Source organism: Panthera pardus, unplaced genomic scaffold (genome assembly GCF_024362965.1).
Source record: "Panthera pardus isolate Hobbes unplaced genomic scaffold, ASM2436296v1 HiC_scaffold_7, whole genome shotgun sequence".
Classification (NCBI taxonomy): Eukaryota; Metazoa; Chordata; class Mammalia; order Carnivora; family Felidae; genus Panthera; species Panthera pardus.
The window spans coordinates 54,191,878-54,207,388 of NW_026527002.1; the positions used below are offsets into that span (position 1 = coordinate 54,191,878).

Below are 15,511 nucleotides of genomic sequence, written 5' to 3' on the forward strand. Positions count from 1 at the left end.
CTGAAATTATTGATTTTCAAATTTATTTACATAATAATATCGACAACAATAATAATACCATTTGTTGATTATTATGTGACTGTCACTGTGCTGTAAACTTTGTGCAGATAATCATGAATTCTCATAGCCACTCTATAAGATAGCTGTTATGTTTCCACTGTAGTAGTTCCCTATAGCTTCTGTAACACACGATTTACAAAGTCAGTATCACTGGGTGCAAGTTAAGCGTGAGTAGAGCTAGCAACACTCCTTCCAGAGGCTCTACGGGAGAATCCATTCCTTCCCTTTTCCAGCTCCTGGTGGCTGCTGGCATTCCTTGACTTGTGACTGCATCACTCCAAGCACTTCTTCTGTGGTCACAAAGCCTCTTCCTCCTCTGTGTCAAATCTCCCTCTGCTTCCCTCTTGTAAGGACATATGTGATTGCATTTAGGGTCCACCTGGGTAATCTCCCTATCTCAAAACCCTTATCTTAATCAGATCTGCAAAGACTTTACCATACAAGGTAAAGATTATAGCTCCAGGGATTAGGACACAGATCTCTTGCTCTCTTTTTGTTTTTTAAGTTAATGTATTAATTTTTTTCAGAGAGGGGTGAGAGGGGAGGGGCAGAGAGAGAGGAAGAGAGAAGATCCCAAGCAGTCTCTGCACTGACAGTGGGGCTCCAACTCATGAACTCTGAGATCATGACTTGAGCTGAAACCAAGAACTGGACGCTTAACTGACTGAGCCACCCAGTCACCCCAGGACACAGATATCTCTTTGTGTGTGTGTGTGTGGGGGGGGCATTTTTTCAGCTCACCATACCACACTTTGCAGATTTGGAAACAAAGGGATTAAGTTCACTTGCCCAAGTACACACAGGCTTTAAGCAGCGGGGTCTGGATTTGAATTTGCATCTATTTGATCTCAGAGTCTGTCTCTCTGTCCCTTCTTCTCTCCCTCTATCCTTAAATAATGAGTAATAACCCAAGACACTTGCATTGTTGCTTTATTCTGAGTCAAGTTTAAACGTAAAAGCCCCACGTTCAGAATTCAAAGAGCAGGCTGTACCAGGAGAAATCACTGATGACACAGGCCCACACTCTAGGTTAGCTCAACACTTGCATTTATTTCCTTCATTATGGAAGCAGGCAGTGAGGTGTTGAGGAGAGCAGGCTGAGAGGGGCACACTCCTCATGGGGATGGGTCAGTATCTCATTACTTTGGCTGCTGCTGACTCTAAGCTGGTGTGTCAGGGGCCTCTGCCAGCAGGATTTCCTTCTGCCTGGGAAGCTGGAGTCACTTCCCATTCTGTGTGTTGTAGTCTGCATGAAACCTAATCCAGTTCCTCCTTTACAGATGTGGAGAGGCAGAAGCCCAGCCCAGCCGCCATGGTAGAATTTTCTTTTTGAAGTTTATTTATTTATTTTGAGACAGAGAGAGAGAGAGAGAGAGAGAGAGAGAGAGAGAGATAGACAACAAGTGTGGGAGAGGGGCAGAGAGAGAAGGAAAGAGAGAACCCCAAGCCGGCTCCCCATGTCAGCACAGAGCCTGACGCGGGGCTCCATCCCAGGAACCATGAGATCATGACCTGAGCCAAAACCATGAGTCGGATGTTTAGCTGACTGAGCCACCCAGGCGCCCCTGTGCTAGAATTTTTACTGTGGGCCTGAGGACCACAGCTGCAAGGAGTATTGGTCCACTGGCTTTTATTTAAATTCAAACAACTTTTCACATTACTCACCTTTTAGGTGTAAATATGCTTTTCCCTTCTCAAAAAATACTATGTTCAAAACCATACATTTTATATAAAAATATTTATAATATTTCTTATTAACAATCTGTTTAACATACTGTGGTGAAAACACTCTGCCAAAACAAATTCGCTTGAAGGGAGTGACGAAACATCTTTGCAGAATATTTAAATCACACAACTCATACTTGTACATATTCAAACAATGCAAAGGCGGATAGGACATTCCTTCCTTAGAGGTAACCACTGAAAGGTGAATAATTTGGGGTGCATCCTTCCAGCCCTCTGTTTATATATTTTTACATGAGTATCTAATATATTTGTTTTTATTTTCGATACATGGGATCATATTTTGACTACTTGTTCTTTTTTTAAGAATTTTTTAAATTTATTTTGAGAGAAAACGTGCTCTCATGTAAGCTCAAGCAGGGGAGGGACAGAGAGAGAGAGAGAGAGAGAGAGAGAGAACCCAAAGTGCAGAGCCTGACGTGGGGCTTGATCTCATGACTATGAGATCATGACCTGAGCTGAAATCAAGAGTCAGAAGCTTAACCAACTGAGCCACCCAAGCACCCCTTGACTACTTGCTTTTTAAAATTAACAGTGAACTTTAGAAGTGTTTACAGATGAACTTAGAAAAAGTTGTATAGTATCCCAAGATGTGGATATATAATCCCATAATGTACTCACTCCCTTATTGGACACATTTTAAATGGTGCTTTTTCTGTTATTAAGACAGTGCTATGACAGGCATTACTTTACGTGTAGCTTGAGTGTTTGTGTAACAATACACAGGGGTGGATTTTTAAAAGTGGCATACTCTTTCCACTGTACCAAAAATGGGAAGATTGGTACAAAGCTAGCCAGATTTGAGTCAGAGAGCTCCTCTGAGATCTCAAAAGTTTTAAACTCTGCAGCCAGAGTTCATACTATGCTGTAGATGAGTTCTTCTGGCAATTATACTTTCTCACAAAGCTCCTTGAGGGATGTCTTCAAGAATTCATCTTCCGGTCTTTCCCACATGCCCATTGCTGCCCTTGAAGCTGATTGTGGCTCTCTTCATGTTACTAGGATAACTTCGTATTTCTATTGCTTCCTTTCATGGTGTATTAATTATGATTTTGTTTGGCTGCAACATAGCACACTTGACTGTAATGACTTTGCCAAGTGGGTTCAGTTTGCCTACACAGGAACAAATCCAGAGGGTGTTGTATGGATCTGGCATGACAGCTCCATGACACCACTGGAGACCGGGCTTCCTCTGTCTTCCTGCTCTGCCATCCTTTGCATCTCTCTTATCCTCATGGCTGCAAAATGGCTGCTTTGCCTCCAGGCATGGCATCTGCATCCTAAGCTAGAACATGGGAGGGGCAATGGGCAAAGGACAAAGACAAAGTCTGTATGCCAGCTGAGGCTGTCATTTTATAAAGAGCTTTCCTGGAAGCTTCAACCAGTGACCTCTGCTTACATCTCTCTTTCCAGAACTGGAATACATGGTTTTTCTGGTTGCAAAGTTTCAGCGGAGATGAGCATATTTAACAGGGTTCTTTGTGACCAAACTGTGGGTTTGGTTAATAGAAATGGAGGGAAGAATGGAGATTGGGTAGAAACAAGCAGTGCCATACTTGGTGATTCAGGTGAAAATGTCTTGAATAAAGCCCTAAAAAGGTGGAATATTCATCACTGATTCTGTTATAGGTAAAGGCATTAAAATGCATGGTATATATAACACTGTAACAATAATATTGCAAATAAGAAATTACCTCTTCTACTGTGCTAGAAAAAAAGAATCTTTTTCATTTTTCTACACTTCATTCTGGCCCCACTGAATATATGCACTTGTGATTTTTTCTTTCATACCTTCTACATGCATACAGTCTAGGATAAATTAAATTTAATATTCTTTACTTTTTAACTTTCTGTAAGTATTTTAATACTCTGCTGCCCAATTTTCTAAATATTCATGTAAAAGAATTAGAGTAGATTCCACTAGTTTGATTTATTTATTTATTTATTTATTTAAATCCTACAATGTTATATATTTAGATATTTTCCATTTTAAAAAGATAATGTTACAAGGACTTTTTATTTCTTTAGGACTCATCCTTTATGGACACATTTCAATAAAATGAACTATGGTTGAAGTATATGAGCATTTTTATGATTGTCAGGAAAGGCACCATGCTATTTTTGGGAAAAGTTTTTACCAAGTTATATTCTCATTATCACTGCATATGCGTATCCCTTTTATCACATTAAAAAAAGAAGAAGAAGAAGAAGAACGAAATGAAGGGAAACAAAGAAGGGGGGGGGGCGCGGGGAAAGGAGAGTTGTCCAGGATTGAATCAGCCCTGCCCTCTTGTGGTAAATCTTAAAATTTCAATGCAGGCTTTTTCTTTCTCAAGGGCTTGTGTTCAGAATGTTGTGCATAATGCTGTTGTTAGCCACTGATCTTTTCAAATAAAAGTGGGGACCTCAGTATTAGTTTTACAGACTCAGAGAACAAGAATCATTTGGGCTTGAAATCCACAACAGTACCCAAGAAATGACCTACAATAGATCTGTATGGGAGCAGATAAATTCTTGTTCTGTTGATTAGGAATTGGTGGTATTGCTTGGGAAGCAGTCTTCTGAAGGGGACAGTCCTTAAATGATGATTTAAAGAAATGGAGAATATTTGGTTTAAGACTGATCTCTATATGTATATCTATATCTATATCCATGTCTCTCTCTCTCTCTCTCTCTCTCTCTCTGTGTGTCTCTATATCATCTATCTATGGAGAGAGAGAGAGAGAGAGAGAAAGAGAGGGAGAGATCCAGAGGAAACAAAGCCTAATTGTTGTACTTTGCAAGTGAAGAGACAGAATCATAGCACTTAGGGGGCTTTCCCAAATAAAAACTCCAGTAAATAACACAGAGCCCGTAGTTGCTCTGTTAGCCCTGGCTTTTGCTACTGGACTCCATGGTCTTTCTGTTAGATTTCTTCTTAAAGAGTATGAGCACCAAATGAGATAGTATCTGGGGAGTGCTTTGAGAAATATTCAGTACAAGCACAAGCAAGCAGAATTATTAGTAGATATAGCAGAGAGGCTATAGCAAAGTGTGATTTATATCTGTGGCAGAGTTAGTTTGCCTAAAATCCCTGAAATGGCAGAATTCAAAAGGTTTTTGAAAAAATTCATTTTGGTCCACTCATCTTACTGGTAGAATAAATACATCAGAACTAATACACATGTAGTGCTTAACATAGTGCTGGAGCAGAGCATTGATCTGAAACTGTTAAATAATAATCACTACCCCTGTATGTTTGGCCTGTCCTACATGTTTTACCTATATTAATTATATATTAATTTTTCAGTCATCACAACCACCTGATGAAGTAGATCTTTTTAAATTAATTAATTAAATTATTTATTTATTTATTTATTTATTAATTTATTAATTTATAGAGAGCAGGGGAAGAGACCAAGAGAGAGGGAGAGAGAGAGAATCCCCAGCAGGCTCTGTGCTGTCAGAGTGAAGCCCGACCTGGGGCGCAGGCTCACCGACCATGAGATCATGACCTGAGCTGAAATCCGGAGTCAGGTGCTTAACCGACTGAGCCACCCAGTAGATTCTATTTTTAATTCTTTTTTATGAGGAACCTGATGCCTGGAGGAGTTACGTAACTTGCTATGATCACACAGCTTTAAGTGGCAGATCCAGGATTTGACTATAGGCAGTCTTACTGTCTCCCTAAACTACCCTTAATAACATCTAGTGCTCAGACTAGAAGCCCATTTCCTGGCTACTATTTAACACACTGTATCTTCTCTGTTACGCATGGCTCTATCTTATGCTGGAAAATAGGAGAAGGTCTCCTCAGATCTTTTTAGACAAGTAACAATGTAACTTTATGGAGAGTCCATGTATTATAAAAATGAAGTGTTACAGCCAAAAAGTAAATATTTAATTTGTTTCCTTTAGTCATAGCAGTGGAGAAAGAGATATGCCAGGATCTTTTTCTTCTCAATACCAGAGGGGAGACGATGTAAAGAGACTCATTTTTCATTCAAAAGTCAACTAATGTTTACTGAGTGTTTTTTTTAACATAAGGGCTGAGTTTACCTTGATGAGTAAGGTAGATGGGGTGTCTGCCCTCAAGGTACTTAGATTCTTGTGGAAATGAGTGTCAATTAACTGATCACAAGGGCAAATGTGATAATTGTAAGGAAAAAAAGGGAGAATATATGGCAGAGTATAACACTGACCCATCTTAATATAGAAAGTGAGAGAAGGTTTCCTAAGGAAGTGACATTTCAGGAGGAAGAGCACTTCAGGAGGAGGGAATAGGGTGTGCAAATACTGTCACAGGAGGGAATATGACCCCCATAAGGAACTGAAAGATGACTGTGGCAGGAGCATTGGAGAGCAGGAGAATACAGGTGAGATGAAATGTAGGTGATGGACAGATCGCACAAAGCTTTTTTGGATCTGTGAATGGTTTTGATCTTTCTCCCAAGAGCAATAGGGAAATGATTAAAAGGCTTCAAGCTTGTGTGGGGGTGGGGGTGGGGGGGGGTGGGGAGTGGGGGTGTGTGTGTCAATCTTGCGAAAGTCTGAAGAATGGATTGGAAAGAAGCATTGGTAAGAATTTGGCTAGGAGATGCCCTTTTAGCACTGGATGGGAAGATAATGTTTTGGATCAAAGTAGAGGCAAGGCAAAAAAGTAAGTGGAATTAATAGATATTTAGGAGGTAAACTTGAGAAAATTTGGCAATGGAACAAATATGGTAGATGGCAGAAGGAGATTGTCAAGGAAGCCTTCAGGTTTCTTGGAATGCAACAGATGGTACCACCCTTCACTGAAATAAAGAATATGGGAAGGATGGGGATGGGGGAACAGAGCTCCTTTTTAGACTTGAAGTGTTAAATATAAGGAGGTAGTTGGGTTCATGAAACTAGAATGTCAAAGAGATAGCAGGAGATAAAAACTTGGTCATCAATGAAGCACAAAGAATCATGGATGAAATTGCCTAGAGAGTGTGTAGCAAGAAGAGGGGCTGGATGAGTCTAGAAGAACTCTACTATTCAATGGCCAGAAAAAGGAAAGTGAGCTTGTAAAAGAGACAGAGGAAGAGTTGAAAGTCAGAGAAAAACTAAGAGTGGTGTCACAGAGGATGCAGAACAAATATTTTCAAAAAGAAGTAAGTAATCAGTTGTCAAATATGCTAAAAGGCCAGGAGAAGTAACACTGCAAATGTCCATTGGATTTAGCTACATGAGGGTCTTAGATGATCTTAGCATGATGGAAGCCAGATTGGATGTGTTAAAGAGAATAGGTAAGGAAATGGAGATGGGAGAATAGAACGGTAGCTGAATTAGTTGAGGTTCTCCAGAGAAAAAGAACGAATTATGTTTAAAATTCATCTTTATATGAAAACATTTATTATAAGGAATTGGCTCATGTAACTATGGTGGCTGACAAGTCCAAGGCCTGAAGGATGCAAGCTGGAGACCCAGGAGAGCCATGAGTATACTTCCAACCCAAAAGCTGGCACTCTCCAGACCCAGGAAATGCTAATGTTTCAGTTAGAACTTGAAGGCAGGAAAAAGCCAGTGTTCCCATTTAGAGACAACCAGGCAGAGGAATTCTTTCTTGTTCAGGGAATGGGGTCAGCCTTTTTTGTTCTATTCAAGCCTTCAACTAATTGTGTGATGCCCATTCACATTAGGGAGGGCAATCTGCTTTACTCAGTCTACTGATTTAAATGTTAATCTCCTCCAAAAACACCCCAACAGATACACCCAAAATAATGTTTGACTAAATATCTGGCCACACCATGGCTCAGTTAAGTGGACACAAAAAATTCTACTGAGAGACCAAATAACAGGAGAATGGAAAATGCCCACTAGGTTAGTTGACATGGTAGAGAGATGGAATCAAAGTCATACCAGAGATAGCTGAAGAGTGACTGAGAGGTAATGACCTATAGATGTTTTATTTGAGAAGTTTTGCTATGAAGGAGAGGAAAATGGAATGTCAAAGTTACAGTCTCTTTCTTTCTTTCTTTCTTTCTTTCTTTCTTTCTTTCTTTCTTTCTTTCTTCCTTCCTTCCTTCCTTCCTTCCGTCCTTCCTTCCTTCCTTCCTAATAGCAGAGAATTAAAAATGCTTTGAATGGGAAGATCAACCCAAAATAAAAGAGATAATAAATATTATAAAGCTCTTGAGAAGTAGGAGTGGATGAGATCCTTGCCTTTCCTTTTCCATCTTCCTGTCAAATCTCAATCCATAATACCAGTGGGAACATCTGGGACCCTCACTGGACTAAACATTGTTGTCATGATTTTCATCACCACCATCCTTGGCATCATCAAAAAGCATTGCAAATTTCCAAATGGCATAAGGCATAATGTTCTAAAGCTCTAGAAGAGAAACATAATTTTTGCTTTATCTGCTCTATTTCAAACCCTGGCTGGAAGGGATAGTTCAGCCTGGTCTGCCTTAGACAGCATGCACACAGCTGAAGGAAGTACAGAATTTTTTGCTCATCTGTGAAAATTTCTTTCTTCATTCCATGTACCAAGTTGACACCATGTTCAGGAATAGTGAAGATCATAAAAACCCATTCTGAAGATGTTTCAATTTAAAATATTAAGAGTTGAACCATTAGGGATTTCTGAACCTTTGTGCTCAATGTTAAAAATTTGTATAAATGGTAAAATTTGCCTTTATTTTGTTTAATCCTTTTGCTTTCAACATTTATTGAAGAAGCATTTATGGAGCATTTATCAGATGCTACCAGTATGCCTGGCAGTCTAGGAATAGAATGGTGAACAAGAAATGCTTCCTGCTTTCAAAGATTTGCAGTGTGGTATGACTAAGATAAATACAGACAAGTAAAGAAGTCACTTACAAGTAATAGCATTAGTCATGTTGAGAACATGGTGTCACATAAACACATAGAAGGGGTGCTGGTCTTGGAGGGTCTGGGAAGTCTCTTTTTGAGATGTAATTTGGAAGTTGTGACCTGAAAAAAATGATTAGGGTCCTGGTGAAGTGAAAAAGGAGGGAAAAAAAGAGATTTTTTCTTTTTTCTTTTTCTTTCTTTCTTTCTTTCTTTCTTTCTTTCTTCCTCCTTCTCTCTCTCTCTTTCTCTCTCTCTTTGTTACAGAGAGAACAACCTAGGCAACCCAGGTCATGGGGGAGGTAAATCTTGGTGCATTCAGAGTCACCTCAAATTTAGCACAAAGTGCAAGGGAAAATGGCAAAAGGTGAGGATGAAGTAAACAGAGGATAGTTCAGGAAGGGAAGATCCAGCAATAACACTAGCAAATACTTCTCTAGTGCCTAGTTGAGCTAGGCTTTATGCATAACAATTCACTTAATCTGTATAAATGCTCAAAGGTAAGGAATATCATTGTCTCCACCACATAGAAGAGAAATATAGTAAGATGTAGCAACTTACCCAAAGTCACACTAGTGACCAGTCATGCTAGTAAGGGTGGAAGAGGAGCTTAAACAGTCTGTTTACAGAGTGTGCTCTGACCACTACACCGTACAGCCTCTCAAGGATAAAACCTTGGGAGAGAATCAGACCGTGTCCCAAAGCACAGCAGTGATGTGTAGCCAAAACTGTGTTTTGGAAAGATCACTGAATGTACTCTGAAAAAAAAAAAAATAATGCATACGAGCAGGTCTGGAAGCAAGGGAAGAAGTGGAAATCAAAACCAGGAAATCTCCTGGTTGGGAGGAGAGGAGAATGGGAAACCTAAAAATGTAACTTTAAGTAAGTAAAGAAAATGGTGAAATTTCAAATATTCTGTTGGATATTTGAATGATTAGTGTGCAAATTCAAAGAAGATGCCCCTTGGACAGTGATATCAGCAAGATGGCTAAATAAGACATCTTTCACTAGTATCTCCTCAACAGTTTGGCATCCATCCACAGACAAAAGTACCTTTGAAGAGAGCTGTGGGATCCAGGTGGGAGATGGTGAAACCCTGGTGCAGTCCAAGAATGAGGAGAGCTGTTTTGTGAGGATAAGTCTATACCCAGGCAGTTGACTCACTGACTTTAGTCTTAGCTATAGACCTAGAAGCACCTCTGTACTCCTGAGGACTCACCTACAGCTCTGTTTAGCTTTGGTTCTGTCACCAGCACCTCATACCAAGGAACCTAGGAGAAGTCTTACCCAACTATAATAGGCAAAGAGACCTCAGTCCCAGTTGTGGACTCCAAAATGACCCATGAACCAGCTCCAGCCCCTCGCAGCTGCAGTCTGAGAGTCCCTGGAGAAAACCATCTTAGTCAGTCATCCACAGATGAGAAAGCTTTTGTGAAAGTCCAGGAGTCTAGTGGAGAAGTTACAGCATACTGCTGGAGCAAACAATCTGAGATTGGATGTGTTGGAGAGGATAAGAGGGAAAGAATCTTAATGACTCTACCAAAAACTGTTAGAACTAATCAACAAATTCAGTAAAGTTACAGGATAAAAAATCAACATGTAGAAACCAGTTTTGTTTCTATACACTAACAATGAAATATCTGAAAAAGAAACAAAGAGAACAATCCTATTGTTAGCCTCAAAAACAATAAAATATGTAGGAATGAATCTAATCAAGGAGGTGAACTTCTGTACACTGAAATCAATGACTTTAATGAAAGTAATGAAGAAGATACAAATAAATGGAAAGATATCCCATGTTCATGAATTGAAAGCATTAATATTATTAAAATGCACATATTATCCAAAGCCATCTGTAATTTCTTAAATTTTTTTTAATGTTTATTTATTTTTGTGAGAGAGAGAGAAGACAGAGCACAGGCAGGGAGGGAGGTTGCAGAGAGAGAGGGAGACACAGAATATACAACAGGCTTCAGGCTCTGAGCTGTCAGCACAGAGCCTGATGCAGGGACTAAACTTACGAACCCTGAGATCATGACCTGAGCCAAAGTTGGACACTTAACCAACTGAGCCACCCAGGCACCCCCAAAGCCATCTGTAATTTCAATGCAATCCCTATAAAAATTCCAATGGCATTTTTCACAGAAATGAGAAAAATCAATCCTAAAACTTGGATGGAACCAGAAAAGACTCTGAATATCCAAAGCAATCCTGGGAAAGAACAAAGCTGGAAGCATCACAATTTCTGATTTCAAACTGTATTACAAAGCAATAGTAATTAAAACATTCTGGCATTGACACATAGATTAATGGAACAAAATAGGTAATCCAGAAATAAACCCATACATATATAGTTAACTAATTTCAACAAAGGCACCAAAAATGTACAATGGGGAAAAGATAGTCTCTTCAGTAAATGGTGTTGGAAAAACTAGACTTCCACATGCAAAAGAATGAAACTGGACCTTTATCTTACACTATATACAAAAATCCCTCAGAATGGATTAAAGACTTAAGGGTAAGACCCCAAAACTGGAAAACTCTAGAAGAAAATGCAGGGGATAATTTCCTTGACATGGGTCTTGGCAATGATTTTTTGGATTTGACACAAAATGCAAACAACAAAAGCAAAAACAAATAAATGGGACTATGTGAAACTATAAAGCCTCTGCACAGCAAAAGAAATAATCAACAAAATGAAAATATAATCTATGGAATGGGAGAAAATATTTGCAAGCCTCTACATCTGAGAGTTAATATCTAAAAAATATAAGGAATTAATATGACTCAGTAGCAGAAAACTCAAACAACCCAATTAAAAAATGGACAGAGGACCTGAATAGACATTCCTATAAAGAAGACATAAAAATGTTCAACAGGTACATGTAAAGATGGTCAACATCATTAATCATCAGGAAATGCAAATCAAAAATTCCAACTACATATCATCTTACACCTGTTAGAATGGCTATCATCAAACAGACAAGAGATCACAGGTATTCTTGAGGATGTGGATAAAAGGGAACACTTGTGTACTGTTGCTGGGAATGTTGTTACAGCCATTGTGGAAAATATGGAGGTTCTCAAGAAATTAAAAACAGAACTATCTTATGATCCAGAAATTCCACTTCTGGGTATATATGCAAAGGAAATGAAATGAGGATGTTAAAGATATATCTGCACACTGATGTTCATTGAAGCATTATTCACAATAGCCAAGACATGGGAACAACCGAAGTGTCCACTGATGGATGAATACATAAAGGAGATGTAGTACACACACACACACACACACACACACACACACACACACACAGAGAGAGAGAGAGAGAGAGAGAGACACACACACACACCCTATAGGAATATTATTCAGCCATAAGAAAAAGGGAAATCTTGCCATTCATGACACCTTACATGGACCTCAAGGACATGCTAAGTGAAATAAAAAGTCAGAGAAAGACAAATATTGTATGATCTCACTTACATTTGAAATCTAAAAAACCAAACTAATAGAAACAGAGAGTAGAATGGTGGTTGCCAGGCACTGGGGGGCAGTGGAGAAATGGGAAGATGTTAGTCAAAGGGTATGAACTTCCAGTTATAAGATGGAAAAGTTCTGAGGATCGAATATACATCATGGTGATTATAGTTAATAATACTGTATTATACCCTTGAAAGTTCCTGACAGAATAAATATTAAATGTACTAACCACACACACAAATAATGATAATTGTGTCAGGTGATGGAGCTGTTATCTAGTTCTACTGTCGATCACCTCACAGTATCTACATGTGTCAAATCTTCTGTACACCTTAAACTTACACAATGTTGTATGTCATTCTATCTCAACAAAGTTGGAAAATGCTTCAATAAAGTAGATGTATCTTTGTTTAGCAAGGCCCATTAATAATTCTTTGGATCTACAAACGTAGGCGTGGGGCTTTGGTGAAAGGGGGCAGAAGGCAGTAAATTGCCACTGTTCTGAGTGACAACCCAGCAGGAATAGGAAGGTATGTACGTAAACAGAAGGGCAGTGGTGAGGCGCAGACAGGCCATCAGAGACTGGTGATTTTAGAGACCCTACAAAGGAGCAAGCCAGTGAGGAATTCCCTGCAGAGATGGAGAATGGTGGATACATTTTGGGAACTCCAATGTCCACTCTCAATTTGAAGTTGGTGTACCTTCTGTGGTATCTTCACTCCTGAACTCTCAGAACTGGTCTGGCTCCTCCTCCTGCCTTGGATCAGTAGTGCTTGGAGAAGAAAGGAGGTGTGGGGGGGGGGAGGGGAGGACGGTGGCTGGTGTGAGGCTGAATACGGTCTTGGTGGTAGAAGGTGCAGGGAGACCTGACTCGGGTGACATTCTGGAGGAAGGGGACCCTTGAAAGATGGGAGGCCAGCATCTGGGTGACTTAAGCAATAACAGTCAAGAGTTGACGATCATCCTGGTAGAGGAAGTGAGACTTTCTTTGGCAAAACAGAACAGAAGCATGTAAATTATTTTAGGGCATAGTTGGTTTGAATAGTGCACACAGGCTTAAAAATTTTCAGTTTAATGAGAGGCAAAAAACGAATGAAAATATGAGAACTAACATCAAATAGATACATAAGCAACTGTAGTGGCAAAGCACTGCTTTGGGACATTTTGAATTGCAAAGGAAGGGTGTGATCAGGGAAAAGTTCAGGAAGTGAGAAGCATGGTGTTCTACTCCACGTGGTGGGCTCGATTTTCACTGAAGCTTCAGGCTTCCTTCCATTTTCTCGCCTAGGGCTCACTTGTTTATTCCTTTGTTCCTACTCTTTTTTTTCTTTTTAATGTTTATTTTCATTTTTGTGTGTGAGAGAGACAGAGCATGAGTGGGGCAGGGGCAGAGACAGAAGGAGACACAGAATCTGAAGCAGCTTCCAGGCTCTGAGCTGTCAGCACAAAGCCTGACACAGGGCTCGAACTCACAAACCTTGAGATCATGACCTGAGCCAAGTCGGAAGTTTAACCGACTGAACCGCCCAGACACACCCCTGTTCCTAGTCTTTTAGTAGGAACCCCAAGGATGCACAGGGATAGAGGAAGGCACCTATGCCCCTTTACCTGAAAACTCTTGGAGGAAATCATTGGGGAAGAGCAAGCAGTGAGTGGAGGAGAGAGAATAGAGCATTCTGAGCAGCAGGATAGGGTTGTTTGTAGTCATAGAGAAATCACGCAAGAGGAGCAGTGAGCTTGGCTTACCCCTGAGTATGGTGGGAGCAATATCCAGCTCATGTACTCTAAAGGACCTACTATGTGCTAGGCTCTGAACTACAAATTTTACACACATTCTCTCATTCTGTCCTCTCAGTTACCCAGTGAGCTGTGCAGCATTATCATCCTCTTTTTACAGATGAAGAAATTGAGGTCGAAGGATGATTAATAAGTAAGTTGTTTGGTTTTTTTTTTGTAGTTTCAAGGTTTTATTTAAATTCCAGTTAGCATACAGTGTAATATTAGTTTCAGGAGTAGAACCTAGTGATTCATGTCTTGCATAGGAACCCAGTTCTCATCCCAACAAATGCCCTCCTTATTACCCATTACCCATTTAGCCCATCCCCTGCCCACCTCCTCTCCAGCAACCCTCAGTTTTGTTCTCTATAGTTAAGAATCTGTTTTATGAAAAAAAAAAAAACAAGAAAAAAGAAAAAAAAAAGAGCCTGTTTTATGGTTTGCCTCTTTTTTATTCCTGTGCTCATTTGTTAAATTCCACATATGCGTGAAATCATATGGCATTTGTCTTTCTCTAACTGATTTATTTCACTTAGCATAATACTGTCTAGCTCCAGAAATAAGTAAGTTTTTAAAATCACACAACTGGTAATTGGCAGAGGCATTTAATCTCAAATCCTGCTCAGATTCAAAGCTATTCCTAGACCTGTCATATGTGTTGTGGCGTGTTAGATGCACGCCAGGACAGGACAGCAACCTTTCTAGTACCGGCACTTGGAAGGCACACATCAATTTCTTGGGCCCGTAGTTCAGTCTTCAAGTCCTGCTTGAGGTATAGAACACTGTGGTAAATCAAGTCATTCTCGTTTAGTGGCTTGGGGGCCTGAAGTACAAAGATTCAGTCTGTATTGTAAAGACAGTGAGCAGATAGGCCAGTACTAGAGTTTTACTCATTTCCAGGGTAGATTATTTAATTCTGTCGCATACTGTGCAGAATTAGGTTTCTGTGCACTTAATTGTTTTTGGTCTCAGAAGAAACTAATCTATGAATAACAACTATGGAGTGCAGCTTGTGAATAATAAAGTGAGAGCCTTCATTTTCCAGTTGTTTTATTCCACTGCTGTTCCGTTTACATGGGGAGCAAGGGAGCAAGGATTTCAGATTAATTGCAGTACAGCACATTGAATAATGCAGGTCAGTGGCTGCGTTGCTCACGGGGAAATGCTTTTAATGGGTCCTTTCAAAAGTAGATTTTAAACAATGTCCTGAAAGATTTACTTGCAGATTTTTAAAAAGAGTGTCTTAACAAAGCTATTTTGAGGAGATTTTTTTCATTATTGTTCAGTATAAACTACATAAATGCCTTTTACTGATGGCTCAACATTTGAGTGTCTCTCATAAACCCACAAGCCTGGTGAACTAAAATTGGAATCTAGCATTGGAAGTCTAATGCAAGAAGTCTGGGACTGATTGAGGCTACTTTGAAGATCATGTTTTAACTGTTGTGGCTGAGAACATGGCATATTGCCTGTACTTTCAAAATCTCCAGGAATACCATACCACCCGCCCCCCCAACCCTCCCGTTTCCTTTCTTGTTCAGGTTTTCTAGAACCCTTGCTGGGCTTCCTTCCATCTGCAAAGAAGCGGGAGAAGGTGCTAAAGTCATCTGTAAAGGCTAACGACTTTTATTC

The 15,511-nt window shown here is 39.8% G+C and overlaps 1 protein-coding gene across 1 annotated transcript in view; it reads left to right on the top strand.

Annotated features, from left to right (window-relative positions):
* LOC109278064 (translation initiation factor IF-2-like) overlaps window positions 1-15,511 on the top strand; it is a 48,447-nt gene that overhangs the window by 30,908 nt on the left and 2,028 nt on the right. The window contains exon 3 of the mRNA XM_019468088.2: window positions 13,959-14,033. The gene's annotated coding sequence lies outside the window, so the exon portion shown is untranslated. The remainder of the gene's footprint in view (window positions 1-13,958; window positions 14,034-15,511) is intronic.